Genomic DNA, 20,867 nt, shown 5'->3' on the forward strand with positions numbered 1-20,867 from the left:
TCTTTCAGACCCTACCAATAGAGATTAATCAAAATCAATTCAATAAATGGAACAAGATGTTATCAAGGTATATTTGGCAGGGTAAAAGGCCTAGAGTTCATCTCAAAACTTTGCAATTAGCAAAGGAAAAGGGGGATGGGGCTTGCCTTCTCTTAGAGATTATTTTGCAGCACAGTTGAGAGCTGTGATATGTTGGTGCAACCCATCATATGACGCTCAATGGAAAAACATTGAGGAGCGGGTACTTCCCATCCCCATACAAGCAATTTTGGCTGATAACAACTTGCAAAGGTACATAAATACTATTGATGACCCATGGGTGAAATTGACTCTTAAAATATGGAAAACTACTATAAAAGAATATAATCTAGAGGGAGATATTGCAATTCTTAAATGGTGTGCATATGACTCGGATTTTAAACCAAATAAATTGGATGCTAGATTTAAGGACTGGACAGCTAAAGGAATAACAGTTCTTTGCAACATAATGAAAGAAGGAACACTGTGAGTTTTGAAATGCTTAAAGAGAAACACCTATTAGAAAAACAAGATTTTTATCGGTATTTACAGATGCGACAATATGTTAATAAGACGCTTAAAAATGAAACCAAGGTAAATACATGTTTGATAGAGCTCTTTAGAAAAGCATATAATTCAGATAATGGTAGTAGAATCATTTCAAGCATGTATAAGGGGTTGTCAAATCTAAAACACATTCAACTTCATACATTAAAACAAAATGGGAGAAGGAAGGAGGGATAATTATATCTGAGGAAGAATGGACAATAATATGGAGATATCAATGGAAGTGTACCAGTTCACAGAACTGGAGGGAGTTTGGATGGAAAAACTTGATAAGATATTTTATTACACCCTCTCAGTAATCCCATTATGATAGTAACCTCCCTGTTTGCTGGAGAAATTGTGGAAATCAAAATACAAATCATTATCATATTTTTTGGGACTGCCCTGTTATCAAAAACTATTGGAGGGGGATACACAATGCCCTACAAGACATCTTTAAATGTGAAATACCCTTAGAGAGTAAGACCATATATTTTGGATATATACCTCAAGAATGGTTGAAAAGAGATAAATATTTAATGAATATACTGTTGGTGGCTGGTAAAAAGACTCTTACTAGGAAATGGTTATCACAGGAGAGCCCAACTTTAAATATATGGATGTAAATTACAATGGACATTTACAAAATGGAGAAGATAACAGCATCTGGAACAATTTGATTCATACTGGGGAAAAATGGTTTAACTACATAATGCCTCATAGGCCTGATTTTATTCTCACAAATCAATGAATCTGTTGTAAAAAAAAGATCACTCCCTACTTGTACATAGTTCTTTCCTTTTGCTTGTTTTTTCTTTCCACTCTTTTCTATAAGTGTATACCTCAGATAAATACTTTGTGGAGATTTGTGATATATATGATTATATGATATATATTTACAATGCCTGAAATACATCTTATGGAAATGTTTGTTTGATGATGAACTTCAATAAAAAAATAAATTACAGAAAAAAAGAAATTCCTCCTCATCCTCATTCTTAAACGATGCCCCTCTATTCTGAGGCTGTGTCTGCTGGTTGTAGACTCTCCCATCACAGGAAACATCCTTTCCACATTAACTCTATCAAGGTCTTTCACCATGTGATAGGTTTCAATGAGGTCACCCCTCATTCTTCTAAATTCTAGTGAATACAGAACCAGAGCAATCAAACTCTCTTCATATAACAAGCCATTCAATCTTGGAATCATTTTTGTGAATCTCCTTTGAACTTGCTCCAATTTTAGCACGTCATTTCTAAGATGTGACCTAGAAATAGGACCAGTTCTGATAAACATCTTGTTCAGGAGGGATGTGTTGGGGTGAGCAGCCCATTTCTGTGTTGTATAAGTCCATGAATCTGCTCCCCCCCAGCCCCTATTTGTTCTTCAGGGCTGTCTCCAAACCACGGTTCAGTCCATCAGCCCCTCATTGCCATTATGTCACAACCTTGGCCAGTCGTTTTCTGTCCCAGAGTAGAACTCTGTCATGGACCAATTTGGTACTGCCATGGTATCCCCAGGGTCTGGGCTCTTTCTGAACTCCAGTTGTTTACTGCCCACAGGTGTAAATGCAGAGACAGCCCTGATCCAATCACCAGGAGTTGTGAAGGTGTGCGAAGGTGGAACGGTGCAGATACACTGTCTCCTTGTGGGTAGCTATGTGGACAAATTTCATGTACACTGGTACAACTCATACAAAAAACTGACTTATGATCAAAGAATACTTGGTCTTTATAATTCTGGCCAAGTTTACAGGTCACAGGGCTTCTCCGATCGATTTCAGCTTTCCAGGAATGTCACCACTAACAGCTACTCACTGACCATCAGCAACGTGAGGATCACCGACTCTAAACTTTACATCTGTGGCATTTGGGGCTCGGTCTTTGGAAAGGGAACCCGGCTGAATGTGACCAGTGAGTACTTCATGTTGGTTCTGTTTTGCAGTCATGTCCCTGTATCAATGAGTAATGATGATACTGTATGTTCAGTTTCACAGGAATAGCCATTATTACAAGTTTATAGAGAGTGGCCCAAACATAATGTGGATAAAGATTCACTGCCTGACAAGCTGAGGGCTATGTAGGGATGGAGAATAAATCAGAATCAGAATCAGGTTTGATGTCACTGGCATATGTCATGAAATTTGTGAACTTCAGTGCAACAGAACAATGAAATACGTGATAAATAAATAAGGCAAAAAAAAACTGAGTTACATTAAATATATGTGTCTATTAAATAGTTAAGTTAAAATAAGTAGTGCAAAAAAACAGAAATAAAGAAGTAGTGAAGGAGTGTTCATGGGTTAAATATCCATTTACAAAGTATCATGAACAAAGCTGATGAGCTTAGAGCGTGGATCAGTACTTTCAGCTATGATGTGGCCACTACAGAGACTTGGATGGCTCAGGGACAGGAATGGTTACTTAGAGTGCGAGGCTTTAGATGTTTCAGAAAGGACAGGGAGGGAGGCAAAAGTGGTGGGGACGTGGCACTGTTGATCAGAGATAGTGTCACGGCTGCAGAAAAGGAGGAAGTCATGGAGGGATTGTCTACTGAGTCTCTGTGGGTGGAAGTTAGGAACAGGAAAGGGTCAATAACTCCACTGGGTGTTTTTTTATAGACCAGCCTAAAGTAACAGGAACATCAAGGAACAGATAGGGAGACAGAATCTGGAAAGATGGAATAAAAACAGGACTGTTGTGGTGGGAGATTTTAATCTCTCTATTGGCATCTCTCTAGACCAAGGGGTTTAGATAGGGTGGAGTTTGTTAGGTGTGTTCAGTAAGGTCTCTTGGCACAGTATGTAGATAAGCCTACAAGAGGAGAGGCTGTACTTGATTTGGTATTGGGAAATGAACCTGGTCAGGTGCCAGATCTCTCAGTGGGAGAGCCTTTGGAGATAGTGATCACAACTCTATCTCCTTTACCATAGCATTGGAGAGGAATAGGAACAGAAAAGTTAGGAAAGAGTTTAATTGGAGTAAGGGGAAATATGAGGCTATCAGGCAGGAATTTGGAAGCATAAGTCGGGAACAGATGTTCTCGGAAATGTATGGCAGACATGTGACAAATGTTCAGGGGATACTTGCGTGAAGTTCTGCTTGGCACGTATCTATGAGACAGGGAAAGGATGGTAGGATACAGGAACCATGGTGTACAAAGACTGTTGCAAATCTAGTCAAGAAGAAAAGAAAATATTACAAAATGTTTAGAAAGCTAGGTAATGATAGAGATCTAGAAGATTATAAGGCCCGCAGGAAGGAGCAAAAGAATGAAATTAGGAGAACCAGAAGGGGCCATTAGTGGGCCTTGATGAGCAGGATTAAGAAAAACCCCAAGGCATTCTACAGGAATGTGAAGTGTAAAAGGATAAGACGTGAGAGAATAGGACCAATCAAGTGTGGCAGTGGAAAAGTGTGTATGGAACTGGAGGAGATAGCTGAGGTACTTAGTGAATACCTTGCTTCAGTATTCACTATGGAAAAGAATCTTGGCAATTGTACAGATGACGTACAGTGGATTGAAAAGCTTGAGCATATAGACATTAAGAAGGTGGATGTGCTGGAGCTTTTGGAAAGCATCAAGTTGGATAAGTCACCCAGACTGGAGGAGATGTACCCCAGGCTACTGTGGGAAGCGAGGGATGAGATTTCTGATCTTCTGGCATTAATCTTTGAATCATCAATAGAGATGGCAGAAGTTCCAAAGGATTGGAGGGTTGCTGATGTTTCCTTATTCAAGAAAAGGGGTACGGATAGCCCAGGAAATTATAGGACAGTGAGTCTTACTTCAGTGGTTGGTAAGTTGATGGAAGAAATCCTGAGATGCAGGATTTATGAACATTTGTGATTCAAAAATGACTTTCAGCATGAAGAGAGTAAAATGAGAGAGGTATGGAGGGCAGGTAGATGGGACGAGGCAGAAAACCAGAGCTAGATGGACCGAAGGGCCTGCTCCTGTGCTGTAGTGGTCAATGACTCTGTGACTGTGGAAGATCTGACACTCAGATATCAGCAGATCCCTGAGTGTGCTGGATTATCTGAGTGTTAACGTTTCAGATTCCATCCTCTTTCTGCAACTTCACATGAGCTGTTTTAATGACTTTTCTCAGTCAGGCAAACAGTCTTGGACCTGAACCATTTAGAAATTTCCTCTCCCCACAGCTGCTGCCTGATCCAATGATCTTCTGTGACTTACGGTCAAGATGGCGCCTGCATACAACATCTCAGGTGACATCTTCTGGATAGACTATGGCACCATGTATTTCACTTCTTTTATGTCTTTTACATGTATGTTTTTTGTCTTGAATGCATTTCTGGAAATGGTGGAGCCTGTGACTTGGAAATTTTTGCATAATCCATCGCTTTGCTGTCCCTGAGAAGATACTGGGAGGCGGCAAGTGTGAACCTCAAGGGAAGCAGGCTGCAGAATGGGGAGCAAGCTGATGTACGACTCCATTTCGTCAATTACTGTTTCCATTGTTTCCCAATTAAAACAATGTAGGAGATTGAAACATAGAAGCAAATGCAGAAGGTGAGCACCAACAGAACTGTCTTCTGATCTCTGGTGGGATTGCTCTGCTGTCATGGAAGGGAGCCTGTGTGACCTGCTGCTGTGTCTGAAGGATGTTACTGAGCTTTTCCACTTTTTGGATAAGGATATGGACTATGGACTATGGACTTTTTTCTCAGTTCTTTGTATTCTGTGTTTTTGCTTGTTCTTTCTCATTTTTTTTTGGGCATGGAGGGGGATTTGGGGGTCAATGTACTCATTGCCTTTTGAGCGAGGAAGACAGGTTTTGAGGTTGATGATCATGTTACCATTTTTTTGGTACAAGGACTGTGGGTTTGCTGTTTTTGTGGCTTCCTAAGTTTTCTCGGTTCCATAGCTGTCTGGAGAAGAAGAATCTCAGAATTGTATACTGCATAGATGCTATGATAATAAATGAACCTTTCATTTTTTGATTTCCTCAAGCAGCTTGTGTTTTTTTTCCGAGTCACAGACCAATACAGCGTTAAAATAGGCCCTTCAGCCCATCCAGTTCCTGCTGACAATGGGATCCACCCAGCTGGTCCCAATTTCCTGTGTTTGACCCATATCCATACAAGCCCTACCCCTGCTATTTACCCATCCAAATACTTCTTAAATGATGCTACAGTACCTGCTTCAGCCACTTCCTCTGGCAGCTCGTTCCATATACAATTGGAGAACTTCTTCACTCAGGGCAGTGAGAGAGTGGAATGAGCTTCCAGCGGAATTGGTGGATGCAAGTTCGATTTCAATATTTGAGAGAAATTTGGATGGGTACATGGATGGGAAGAGTATGAAGGGATATGGTCCTGGTCGATGGGACTAGGTAGTTTAATAGTTCAACACAGACTAAGTGGGCTGAATGGCCTGTTTCTGTGCTGTAGTATTTTATCACTCTATGACTCACCACTATCTGTGTGAAACAGTTGTCCCTCAGATTCCTTTTTAATCTCATCCCTCTCAGCCTAAACCTATCTGCCTTCATACTGGACCCCCTTACCCTGGGGAAAGGACTGTTACCGTCCACCTTATCTTTGCCTCACAAAATTGTAAAACACTTTTCCAGTCTTCCGGAACCAATCTAGAATCTAGTGATTCTTGAAAGATCATTAATAATGCCTCCATAATTTCTTTTGCTACCTCTTTCAGAACCTTGGCATGTATGCCGTCTGGTTCAGGTGATTTATCCACCTTCAGACATTTCAGTTTCCCAAGAACCTTCTCTCTTGTTATAGTAACTTCACACAGTTCATACCCTCTGACCCCTGGAACGTCCACCATCCTGCCAGTGTCTACCACACTGAAGATTGATGCAAAATACTTATTCAGTTCATCCAGCATTTCCTTATCCCTCATAACAGAGCTTTGACCAGCGGCCAGTCTGGGCATTGGAAAATTGGAGAGGAGGGGTCTTCAATCAGGCCCCCGATCCAAGGATAAAAAGCAGGAGTGGTTCGTGACAGTGTAATAGAGCTTTGACCAGCAGCCAATCGGCATTTGAGATTGATTGGTAAGAGCAAATTAAAGAAAGGCAAGGGCAAGTGCAGCGCCTGATGTCTGAGTAGACATAGTGAGTATCGTGACCTTCAGGCTTTAGCTCTTTGAGGCTCCACTCAGTGAAAACAAAGGGGAAAAAAGCTCAGGTTTTTCCTTCTGTTCTTTATTTGTGCTAAGCTAGGACAGGCTGGAAAGTGTAATTCTCCTCTTGCAGGATGTGGGAAGGCAGAGAGACCTCTAGGATTCCTCAACACTACAACTGCAAGAAGTGCATCCAGCTACAGCCTCGAATAATCCGCATTAAGGAGTCAGAGCTGGAACTGGATGAATTCTGGATCAACAACACACACAAAATGCTGATGGAACACAGCAGGCCAGGCAGCATCTATAGGGAGAACCACTGTCGACGTTTCGGGCCGAGACCCTTCGTCAGGACTAACTGAAAGGAAAGATAGTAAGAGATTTGAAAGTAGTGGGGGGAGGGGGAAATGCGAAATGATAGGAGAAGACCGGAGGGGGTGGGATGAATCCAAGAGCTGGAAAGGTGATTGGCGAAAGTGATACAGAGTTGGAGAAGGGAAAGGATCATGGGATAGGAGGCCTCGGGAGAAAGAAAGGGGGAGGGGAGCACCAGAGGGAGATGGAGATCAGGCAAACAACTAAATATGTCAGGGATGGGGTAAGAAGGGGAGGAGGGGCATTAACGGAAGTTAGAGAAGTCAATGTTCATGCCATCAGGTTGGAGGCTACCCAGCGGTATATAAGGTGTTGTTCCTCCAAGCTGAGTTTGGATTCATTTTGACAATAGAGGAGGCCATGGACAGACATATCAGAATGGGAATGGGACATGGAATTAAAATGTGTGGCCACTGGGAGATCCTGCTTTTTCTATTAAAATGTGTGGCCACTGGGAGAATTCTGGATCATTCAGGAAGCTGAGAAGGTGATAGATACGACATACAGCGGTAGATATACACAAAGTGCAGGACACAGGAAACTGAGTGACAGTCAGAAAGGAGAAAGAGATTAAAAAGTCAGTGTAGAGTACCCTTGTGGCCACCCCCTTCAACAACAGGTAAGTCAACATGGTTACTGTCGGGTGGGGGTGGGAGGGAGGAAATGACCTAAAAGAGGCCAGTCACAATGGTTGGACCTCTGGCACTGAGTCTGCCTCTGTGATTCAGAAGGAAAGGGGAAATATGAGGCACACTGTGATGGTAGGGGATTCATTTGTTAGGGGAACAGACAGGAAGTTCCAGAACATGGAATATAGAAATCTGCAGTACATTACAGGCCCTTCAGCCCACAATGTTGTGTCAACCATGTAACCTGCATGAGAAACTACCTAGAATTACCCTACCGCATAGCCTTCTATTTTTCTAAGCTCCATGTACCTAATTACGTGTTTCTTAAAAGACCCAATTGTATCCACCTCCACCACCATCGCAGGCAGTACATTCCACGCACCCACCGCTCTCTGTGTGGAAAAACTTAACTCTGACATCCTCCTTGTGTCTACTTCCAAGCACCTGAAAACTATGCTCCCTCATGCTAGCCATTTCAGCCCTGGGAAAGAGCCTCTGACTATCCACACGATCAATGACCCTGACCATCTTATCCATCAGGTCATCTCTCATCCTTTGTTGATCCAAGGAGAAAAGGCCAAGTTAACTCAACCTATTCTCATAAGGTACACCCTCCAATTCAGACAACATCTTTGTAAATCTCCTCTGCACTCTGTCTGTAGTATCCACATCCTTCCTGTAGTGAGGTGACCAGAACTGAACACAGTACTTCAAGTGGGGTCTGACCAGGGTCTTGTACAGCTGTAACATTACCTCACAGCTCTTGAACTCAGTCCCACAGTTGATGAAGGCCAACACACCTTATACCTTCTTAACAACACTGTCAGCCTGTGCAGCAGCTTTGAGAGTCCTATGGACCCCATGGACCCCAAGATCTTTCTGATCCTCCACACTGTCAAGAGTCTCACCATTAATACTATATTCTCTCTTCAAATTTGACCTACCAAAAGGAACCAGCTCACACTTATCTGGGTTGAACTCCATCTGCCCAGTTCTGCATCCTATCGATGTCCCATTGTGAGCTCTGACGATCCTCCAGACTATCCACAATAGCCCCAACCTTTGTGTGATTATCAAACTTACTTACCCACCTTTCTACTTGTTAATCAAGGTCATTTATAAAAATCTCAAAGAGGAGGGCTCCCAGAACAGATCCCTGTGGAACACCACTGGTCACTGACCTCCATGCAGAATACAAACCATCTACAACCACCCTTTGCCTTCTGTGGGCAAGCCAATTCTGGATCCACAAAGCAAAGTCTCCTTGGATCTCCTGCCTCATTACTTTCTGAATAAGCTTCGAATGGGGAATCCTGTCAAATGCTTTACTGAAATTCATCCCATCTACACTATATCCACTGCTCTACCTTCATCAATGTGTTTTTTGTATTCTCAAAGAATTCAATCAGGCTCATAAGGCATGACCTGAACTTGACAAAGCCATGCTGACTATCCCTAATAAGATTATGTCTCTTCAAATGCTCCTAAATCCTGCCTGTCAGGATTTTCTCCGACAACTTGCCCACCACTGAATTAAGACTCACTGGTCCATAATTTCCTGGGTTATTTCTACTCCCTTTCTCGAACAAGGGAACAACATCCGCAACTCTCCAATTCTCCAGTACTTCTCCCATCCGTAATGATGATGCAGAGGTCATCACCAGAGGCTCAGCAATTTCCTCCCTCGCTTCCCACAGTAGCCTGGGGTTTACCTCATCTGGACTCAGCAACTTATCTAAATTAATGCTTTTCAAAATCTCCAGCCTGTCCTCTTTCTTAATGTCTATGTGCTGAAGTATTTCAGTCTGCTGAAGGTCATCCCCACAATTGCCAATGTCCTTTTCCCTGGTGAATACCGAAGCAAAGTTTTCATTAAGTACCTTTGCTACCTCCTCCAACTCCATGTACACGTTTCCACTATTCCATCTGTTTAGTCCTATTTTCACACAGCTCATCCTCTTGCTCTTCACATTCTTGTAGAATGCCTTGAGGTTTTCCTTAATCCTGCTCACCAAGACCTTCTCATTGCCCCTTCTGGCTCTCCTAACTTCATTCTTAAGCTCCTTCCTGGCAACCTTGTAACTTTAAGTACCTAGCTTCTTTACTTTTTAGCTAGATTTTCCACATCTTTAGTACTCCATAGTTCTTTTACCCCTCCATCCTTTCCCTGTCTGAATGGAACATAACTATGCAGAATGCCATGTAAATATTCACTGAATTTTTGCTACATTTCTGCCTTGCATTTCCCTGAGTACATCTGCTTCCAATTTATGCTCCCATGCTGTGTGGAATGCATTGCCTGCAAAGGTGGTAGAGGCAGATACAACAGGCTCTTTTAAGAGAATCTTAGATAGGTGCATGGAACTAAGAAAAATAGACGGCTATGTAGTAGGGAAATTTTAGGCAATTTCTAGACGAGGTTACATGGTCGGCACAACATTGTGGGACAAATGGCCTGCAATGTGCTGTAGATTTTCTATGTTTTTATGTTTCCATTTCCTGCCTAATAGCATCATATTTCCCCTTACCCCAATTACATGTTTTCCCAAATTGTCTGCTCCTCATTCTCTCCCGTGCTATGGTAAAGGAGTTATGATCACGACCTACAAAAGGATCCACCAGAGGATCTGACACCTGACCAGGTTCATTTCCCAATACAAGATAAACTACAGCCTCTCCTCTCATTGCTGTATCTACATATTGCGCCAGGACACCTTCCTGAATACACCTAACAAACTCAACCTATGTAAACCTCTTGCGATCAATATTAGGAAAATTAAAATCTCCCATCACAACAACTCTATCATTATTGCACCATTCCAGAATCTACCTCCCTATCTGCTCCTCGATGTCCCTGTTATGGTTGGGGGGGGGGGGGTCTATAAAAACACCCAGTAGACTTATCAGCCCCTTCCCATTTCTGACTTCAGACTGACTCAGTAGATAATCCCTCCATGACTTCCTCCTTTTCTGCACCCATGAAGCTATCACTGATCAGCAGTGCCACTACCCCACCTCTTTTGCCTCCCTCATGTCCTTTTTGAAACACCTAAGCCTGGCACACTCAGCAGCCATTCCTGCCCCTGAGACATCCAAGTCTCTGTAATGGCCAAAACGTCATAGTTCAACAGATTGATCCACATTCTAATTTCATCTGCGTTGTTTATGATATTCCTTTTATTGAAATAGACACATCTCAAATGATCTTGTTGAGTGCATCTTTGCTCTATCATCTGTCTATCCTTCCTTACAGAATCCCTACAGGCTGTCACTACTTGTTTACCAACCACCCCATCTTCTGCCTCTTCACTTTGGTTTCTACCCCCTGCAAATCTAGTTTAACCCCTCCCTAACAGCCACGTCAAACCTCCCTCCCAGGATATTGGTGCCCCTCGGATTCAAGTGCAACCGATCCTTTTTGTACAGGCCACACATGCCCCAAAAGAGGTCTCAATGACCCAGGAATATTAATCCCTCTACCCTACTCCAATTCTTCAGCCATGCATTTATCTGCCATCTCATTCTATCCCTAAACTTACTGTTGCATGTGTTACGTAATTTTTAACGTTTTAGAAACGAACAAGCAGCAAGAGATTTCACACCAAGTCAGGTTTTAATGTTCAAACCACTACCTTTATTAGTATCTACTCATTATATAGTAACTTAAACAAGATGAACAAAAGTTAAGTGTTTTGTGTATATATGTGTGTAAATATAGCTCCCAAACTATCGAGCTTGGGGGAACAAGGCTTAGAGTCTTAAGATGGTAAAGAAGGAAAGTTCAGTCATCCATGGAATAAATGATGGGTGAGAGATATTCGTAAATCAAGTTAAAATGTAGAGAAAAACTGATTACATCGAATTCCACAGATTCCATGCTGGTAAAACGAAATAACTGTCATCGAAGATCTTGTCCATTAAGTCATTCCAAAAATCCACAAAATAACAGTCACGGGGATCACACACAAAATGCTGATGGAACACAACAGGCCAAGCAGCATCTATAGAAAGAAGTGCAGTCAACGTTTCAGGCTGAGACCCTTCGTCAGGATAGACCCATCTTGACAAAGGGTCTCGGCCTGAGACGTCGACTGCACTTCTTCCTATAGATGCTGCTTGGCCTGCTGTGTTCCATCAGCATTTTGTGAGTGTTGCTTGAATTTCCAGCATCTGCAGATTTCCTCATGTTCGAGTCACAGGGATATCGTCTTCACAGTGTTTAACACATAACACCCATCAATTCCAGATAAGGGTCAATAAAAGTAGTACCACAAGATACTCCAAAGAATCCACACATATGGATTATACAAAATGACAGTCACACATCCGTTGTGCATTGTGTGCCAATGTTAATCCAATCTTTTGGGCATAGGAGAGTCCTAAACAGTGACAAAGTGAAGTCACTAGCTTTTGAGTCTCTCTCTCTCTCTCTCTCTCTCTCTCTCTCTCTCTCTCTCTCTCTCTCTCTCTCTCTCTCTCTCTCTCTCTCTCTCTCTCTCTCTCTCTCTCTCTCTCTCTCTCTCTCTCTCTCTCTCTCTCTCTCTCTCTCTCTCTCTCTCTCTCTTTCTCTCTCTTTCTGTATGAGTTTAAATCTGCACAGACTGCAACAGCCTGTGGCTGATGTCATAGTCCTGCCTCACTCAGACGCTCTTAAAGTAACACTCACAATAAACGAGACCGCAGGCTCATAACACTTCCCCCCAAAAAAGGAGAATTTATCTATAAGAGCAAAATTTTAACTGCAAACTATGGAATGTGAATACAGAATACATGTATGGATATCATTAAGCATACTACAGATTAATACAATATATAGCAGAAGTGTATACAAATATTACCAAAAAACACATTGCGAACTTAACTTCTGGAAAGACAATCAGAGATTATACTATCCTTGCTCTTAATGTGAGTTATCAAGAAATCATATTCCTGCAAAATTAAACTCCAATTCAGCAACATTCTTTTCTTGTCCTTCACTTTACTCAAAACACCACTAGATTATGACCTGTATAAACCACAAGTGGTTTCTGAGCGGGGCAAGCATAAACATCAAAATGCTGCAAAGCCAAAATAAGCGATGACAATTCTTTCTCTACGGTAGAATAATTCCTTTGATGCTCATTGAATTTCTTTGAAAAGTAAGCCACAGGGTGGTCAGCCTCATCAGCATCCTTTTGTAACAACTCTACTCCTGTAGCTTTATCACCAGCATCTACAGCTACAGAGAAAGGCTTTGTAACGTCAGGTGCCCTGACACAGGTTGGGGATATAAAATGGCTTTCAATTTTTCAAATGCCTCCTGACAAGGTTCTGTCCAAACAAACTTTTCACCCTCTTCAGGAGATTAGTTAAAGGGAGAGCAATATCTGAAAAGTTCTTACAGAACTTATGATAATATCCGACCATTCCCAGAAATCTTTAGAGAGCTTTTTTGCCGATTGGAACAAGAACTTCAGAGATTGCCTGAACAGGAGCCAACCTGCCTTGGCCTACAACATAACCAAGATAGGTCACAGTGGCATGGCCAAATTCACCCTTAGCTAAGTTAACAGTAAGGTTGGCCTTTGAGAGTCTTTCAAACAGCTTTTCCACTGCAGAGATATGAGCGTCCCATGCGTCATTTCCTGTAAACAAATCATCAATATAGGCATCTGTGTGTTTGAACCCTTGAATTACAGAATTAATCATTTTCTGGAATGTTCCTGGAGCATTTTCATCCCAAATGGCAGAACATTGTATTCATACAACGCAGAAGGTGTCACAAATACAGAAATTTCTCTACCCCTATCCATAAATGGAACACACCAATATCCTTTTAACAGATCAATCTTTGTAAGAAACTTAGCTTTTCTGAATTTGTCTATGCAATCATCCACTCTAGAGATCAGATAAGTATCTGCTTTTGTTATAGCATTCACCTTTCTATAATCAGTGCAAAACCTGATACTACCATCTGGTTTAGGTACCATAACAGAAGGTGAACTCCAATCTGATGTTGAAGGCCTAATAATACCATTTTCTAACATATACTCAATTTCTTGTTCATCAAGTTTACATTGTTCTATGTTCATGCAATATGGATGTTGTTTTATGGGCTTGGCATTACCAAATCTATGTCATGTGATGCGACTGTGGTTCAGTTTGGAACATCTGGAAATAAATCTTTATATTTTTGGATTAACTCTTTCATTTGTTGCCTCTGCTGTGGCTGTAAATGAGCCAATTTATTATCAATGTTTTCTAAAACAGTCGAGTTTGTTAGTCTAACTGGGACAATGTTGTTTTAAATAAACCTCAGATGAATCACTCAGACTCATTGATTTTGACCAACACAGTCACAGCTGGTGTTTGATTTTCAAAATAGTAGTGATCTGATTCGGTTTACCCACAATCTGACAAGTGTGACAAGTTCGACAAAATGTCACAACATCTTTCCTCAAATTAGGCCAGAAGAACTGTTTCAAATTATTGTTCACTGTTTTATTCACACCAAGATGGCCACCTAAGGGCATACTATGGGCCAAAGTTAAATTCTCATTCCTATAGACAGTGGGAACTACAACCCAATGAACAATTGCCCATTCCTGACTTGCAGGAGTATCAAGTGGTCTTCACTTCCTCATTAATGCTCTATTCTTGATATATATTCTTGACATAATGCTCCACATCATCCTTCATCTTAGGCCACCAGCCCACTTTCTTGATTTTTTCCAGGTGCTTTCACACCCCTGGTATCCCCGTGGTACCAATGGATCATCTGGTTTCTTCCTCCCTCTGGAACCACAAACTTTCCTTTATAAAGGATAACCCCATCTTTGACAAACACTCTCTTGTGCTCTTTGTATATTTCATGCCCTGCACCTTCTATCAATTCTTAAAATTCTTCATCTTTCTTCTACTCCTCTGTTAAATCTATAAGCTTAATCTATTGTTCCTTCTGCCTCCAAATCTCGCCAATCTGTGGCTGCCATTCCTGCCAAAATAAAGCACCTTGCTTTTCCAATTCATCAGGCTTTCTATTCCCCTCTGGAGATAATTTAGAGTGGGCTTTCACCTTTATGATTCCATATTCTTTTCCCTTTGCCTCTTCAAATATATATTATAATAAAGCTTCCCATCAGCCAAAACAAAACCTCTGGCTTCCCCCAGAGGCAAATGTTCTGTAAGGCTGTTACAGACATACATACTGTCGGAGTGTATGACTGGCCCCGGCGGAAGACATTCTGGGTGGCTAACCACATATGCTACAGCTGTCAATTCTGCTGCCTGTGTACTCATGGTTTTGCATAACTTTAAAGCTACACTATACCTTTCCTGGCCATGTTCATCCTCTACAGATATGCCACACACAGTTATCCTCTCACCATCCTGTACTGAGGAGGAGCCATTCACAAAAACTTTGTGTCTTTGTTCTCTGTCGTTACTTTATCTGATCTGCTTCCACCCCTACTTTTTGTTTTTATACAAATGGACCATTGGGATCATTTGTTGTCCGAGACTGACAGTCATGCTCACTTTCGAGGTACACCAGGTTACCGGTTAACATTAAGGTAGTGTTTACTGGCTTTACCATAATATTTCTTCCTTTCATCAGCAATACCCATCTGGCAATTCTGTTTCGACTTACCGAACCATCTTTAATCTTTCCCTCTAGCAGTAATTGTATGGGGGTGTGTTCTGTCAGTATTGTGAGTGGACTAAGTCCCATTCTGTAGGTGACCAAATGCTTTTTGCACACAGTATACCCCTGTTCTACTGGTGACAGCATGTGTAATGCATACGCTACTGGTCTTAACTTCCCATTTGTCTTCTGTAACAGCACTGCTGCAAAGGCCACCTCCAATGAGAATGGCTCATTTGGATTTGGGGATTTTAAAGCAGGCACAGTGGCCAATGCTTGGTTCAGAGCGGTAATGGCCCGGGTGTTCCACTCCAATGCCATATTCAATTTCAGTAACTTCATTAAAGTGGCTGCCTTTTTGGAAAATCCATCAATGTTATCCCTACATTATCCTACCAGTCCCAGAAAGGACCACTGCCTTTTCAGGTCTCAGGGAACAGGCAATTTCAAAGCTCATTCTACTCTTGGCTTGTCAATTTCTCTTTTTCCCAGTGTCAAGGTCATTCCCAAATATCTAACTTCTTGTTTCATTGCCTGTGCTTTTTTAGGGTTTACCTTTAGTCCCAATGCAAGTAATAATTGCAACAGTTCTGTCAAGAGCTGATGGTGTTCCTGCTTGGTTTTGGTTGCAGAAGTAGATCATTTACGTACAGTACTGTTTCAAGCACTTGGGCTTTGAAAACTGTTGTAACCCTTCGCCTAAGCACTGGTGAAATATAGATGGGGAATTATAGAACCCCTGTGGTAGGGCAGTCCATGTATACTGTTGTCCCTGAAAGGTAAATGCAAACCTGTATTGACACTCTCATACTAGTGGGATTGACCAAAGTCCATTATTAATGTCTAAAACTGTGAACCATTGTGCTGCTTCATGCTGTTTGACCACTGTCTCCAAGTTAGTTGCTACAGTTGGGGCTGTTAACCGAGTTACATTATTCAGTTCTTGATAGACTATTGTCAATCTGCAACTACGATCTGGTTTGTACATTGGTCATGTGGGTGAATTATTAGTGGAGGCTATGGCCTCAGTACCCCTTGTTGTACTGAACTCTGTATTACCTTACCTACATCTTCCTTTGCTTTCTTTGGGGAAACCATATTGCTTCTGTGGTTTGGGGTCTGGACCTTGTATGCAGGCACTGAAAGCTATTTTTCCACAGTCTTGGTTGTGCCTTGCAAATGCCCCTGAGTTCTGTGCAATAATTTGCTGTACCTTCTGATCATTGCTCATCTCCACTGGTTTCAACACACAGGGCAGGAGGCAGCCCAGAGTGGGGAAGGGGTTTCACTGGGAGGTTCCTGCCCTACAGAGACACGTCCAACAGCAGCTTCACCCTGATAGTCACAGACGTAGTGCACAGTGATTCTGCCGTCTATTACTGCAGAGTGTGGGGAGACATCGACGGGAATGGCACCCAGCTCATCGTAACCGGTGAGTACAAGTTCTATTTATTCAGCAGTGTGTTCCTGAATGGATTTATTAGATATAGAAAGAACAACATTGTGTGGGCAAAGTCACATCTCATTAGCTGGATTGAGTTTCTGAGGAGGTGACGAAGATAATGGTGTGTTGGGAAGTGGATGTTGTCTACATTAAAGTTAGTAAATCTTTAAATCACGTGACACAGTAGTGCAGCAGTTAGCAAAATGATTTACAGTGATCGAGGTTCAATTCCCACCACTGTCCGTCAGGAGTTTGTTTGTTCTCCCCGTGACCGCATGGGTTTCCTTCGGGGGATCCAGTTCCTTCCTCATTCCAAAGACAGCCGGGTTAGTACTAAGTTGTGGGCATGTTGTGTTGGTGATGGAAGCATGGCAACACTTGTGCGATTCCCCAGCACATCCTCGGACTGTGTTGGTCATTGACACAAGCAACGTATTTCACTGTATGTTTTGATATTTTGATGTACATATGACAAACAAAGCTACTCTCTAGATTCAGGCAATTTGGTTCATTACTGTCACATGTTACAGTGAGAGACATGGTTTACCATGGCAACTGTAGTGATCATTTCATTATTTCAGTACGTTGAGGTAGTACAAGGGAAAACAATCTGCAGAGTGTTACAGGTCTGGAGATGGTGAGGTGCAGACAGACAATAAAGTGAAAAAATATAATGAGGTAGATTGTCAGGTAATGAGTTCATCTTCTCAATGCTCTAATGTAACCTGCCATTTACTGTATTACTGTATTTACCTTGTAAATTTGTCCTCCCCACGTGTAACAACTCACTCCATCTGTCACTTCTGTGTCCACATTTACAACTGATCTAAACCCCAGTGAAATATTTGACAATCTTCCTCAAATTCCAGAACTCCATCAAATTCTATGTCATCTGCATATACCCTAATCAGCCCACCTATATTTTAGACGATAAGACCATAAGACACAGGAGCAGAATTATGGTATTTGGCCCTTTGAGTCTGCTCCACCATCTAATCATGGCTAATCATTTTTTACTCCTCCTCAACTCCATTTCCCGGCCTTCTTCACATAACCCTTGATGTCACGTCCTTCAAGAGACTATCAATCTCTGCCAACAACCTGACCTCCACAGCTGCATGTGACTACAAATTCCACAAATTCACTACCCTCTGGCTAAAGAAATTTCTCTGCATCTCTGTTTTGAATGGATGCCCCTCTACCTTGAGACAGAGCCTTCTTGTCCTAGACTCTCCCATCATGGGAAACATCCTTTCCACATCCACGCAGTCTATGCCTTTTGACATTCAAAAGGTTTCAATGAGATCCCCCCCTCATCCTTCTAAATTCCAATGGCAACAGACCTAGGGACATCAAACGTTCCATATATGACAGTCATTTCATTCCTGGAATCATCCTTGTGAATCTCCTCTGGAACCTTTTCAATGCCAGCACATATCTTTTAAGATGAGGAGTCCAAATCTGTTCACAATACTCAAGTGCCTCACCAGCACTTTATAAAGCCTCAGCAATATATTCATGCTCTTGTATTCTAGACCTCTTGAAATGAACGCTAACATCGCATTTGCCTTCCTCACCACCGACTCAACCTGCAAGTTAACCTTTAGTGTGTTTGTACAAGGACTCCCAAGTTCCTTTGCATTTCAGCTTTTTGGATTTTCTCCCCATTTAGAAAATAGTCCGTACATTTATTTCTACCAGCAAAATGCAGGACCATGCGTTGTCCAACATTGTATTTCATTTACTACTTTCTTGCCCATTCTCCTAATCTAATCTAAGTCCTTCTACATTCTACCTGTTTCCTCAGCACTACTTGCCCCTTCACCAATCTTCCTATCATCTTGGCAACTTGTCAACAAAACCATCTATTTCATCATCTAAGTTATTAATATACAGCATAAAAAGAAGTGGTCCCAACACTGACCCCTGCGGAACACCACTAGTCATTGGTAGCCAACAAGACAAGGATCCTTTTATTCCCACTCGCTGCCTTCTTCCAATCAGCCAATGCTCTAACCACCTTACTAAATTTCCTGTAATACCACGTGCTCTTACATTGCTAAGCAGCCTCATGAGTGGCTCCTTGTCAAAGGCCTTCTGAAAGTCCAAATATGCAACACCCACTGCATCCCCTTTATCGATCCTCCTTGTCATCTCCTCAACAGGTTCGTCAAGCAGGATTTCCCTGTTTCACCAAGTACTATCTAACATCTTTCCAACCACAGAGGTCAGGCTAACTGGTCTATAATTTTCTTTCTGCTGCCTGCCTCCTTTTTTAAAGAGAGGAGTGACATTTGCAATTTTCCAATCCTCTGGTACTATGCCAGAGTGCAAGGACTTTTGAATCTCTAACGCTACCTCTTTCAGAACCTCAGAGTGCAGTTCATGTGGTCTTGGTGACTTAATGTACTTTTAGATCTTTCAGTTTTTTAAGAACCTTCTGTCTTGTGATAGTAACTGCACTCACTTCTCTTCCTTCACATACTACAACATCTGACACACTGCTATTGTCTTCCACAGTGAAGACTGATGCAAGATACTCATTTAGTTCATCAGTCATCTCCTTGTTCCCCGTTATTCTTTCTCCTGCCTCATTTTCTAGTGGTTCTATATCCACTCTCATCTCTCATTTATTTTTTACATACTTGAAAAAGCTTTTACTATCCACTTTGATATTATTTGCTAACTCGCTTTCATATTTCATCTTTTCCCTTATATTGATTCTTTTAGTTTCTCTCTGTAGGTTTTTAAAATCTTCCCAATCCTCTATATTCTCACTAATTTTTGCTTTGTTGTCTGCCCTCTCTTTTGTTTTTATATTAGCTTTGACTTCCCTTGTCAGCCACGGTTGCACTATTTTGCCATTTGAGTATTTCTTCTTTTTTGGATTACACATGTCCCGCATCTTCTTTATTTTCCCCAGAAACACAGGCCATTGCTGCTCTGCTGACATCCCTACCAGCAGCTCCTTCCAATTTACTCTGGCCAGCTCCTCTCTCATACCACTGTAATTTCCCTTAATCCACTGAAATACTGCTACATCAGACTTTACTTTCTCCCTATCAAATTTCAAGTTGAACTCAATCATATTGTGATCACCGGTTTCTAAGGTTTTTTTTTACCTTAAGCTCCCTAATTATCTCCAGTTAATTACATTACACTCAATCCAGGAGAACCGATCCCCTAGTAGGCTGAACGACAGACTTCTCTAAAAAGCCATCTCTCTGATTTTTGTCCAGTGCAGTCCAATAACAGCATTAGACAACTGTAGTTGAGTCTGTTTGTATGCACTTGCAGGTTTGTGTATCTTCTGTTGATGGGAGAGGAGTAAAGAGAGAATTTCCAGGGTGGGCTGGGTCTTTGATTATGCTGGCTGCTTTACTGAGGCAGCAACATGTGGAGACTGCCCACGGAGGAGGGTAAGGAAGATGTCTGGCTTCCACTTTGTGTTGAGTTGTGTCCAAAACACTCCACTCTTTCTTGCAATCTTGAACAGAGTAATTGCCATACCAATCTGTGATGTATCCAGACAAACATACTTTTTATGATATATTGATAAAAATTGCTGAGATTCAAAGGCAACCTGCCAAATTTCTTCTGTGTCCTGAGGAAGCACACAACCTGCTCCTGGGTCCTGAAGAAAAGTCTTGGCCTGAAATGATTATTTATTCAGTTCCATAGATGCTGTCTGACTTGCTGAGTTCCTTCAGCATTTTGTGTGTGTTGTCCTAGTGTCTACGTGGTTTGACCAGAACAGACTATTTGTGATGTTCACAGATTTGTCACAGAATGCTGCAGAACACGTTCACCAGGATGCTGCCTGGATTAGCATGTGTTTGCTGCAAGGGAAGGCTGGACAAATTTGAGTTGATTTCTCTGGAGTGTTGGAGGTTGTGGTTCCTATGGGTGCAATCACTGGGGAAGGATTCAGAGTCACAGACCAATACAGCACGGATCTACTCAAGACAAACTGTGCAAACTGTGTGATTAACAGGCATGAAATAGTACATCTTGATGCTTTTCCCTTCATTATGGGGGATTTTAGCTTGAAAAAATCTCTAAATAATTATTATCTACAAAGCACCTGGAGCATCAGAGGAACCAACACACTGGACCACTACTACAC

The sequence above is a fragment of the Hemitrygon akajei genome, chromosome 7 (genome assembly GCF_048418815.1).
Source record: "Hemitrygon akajei chromosome 7, sHemAka1.3, whole genome shotgun sequence".
NCBI lineage: Eukaryota > Metazoa > Chordata > Chondrichthyes > Myliobatiformes > Dasyatidae > Hemitrygon > Hemitrygon akajei.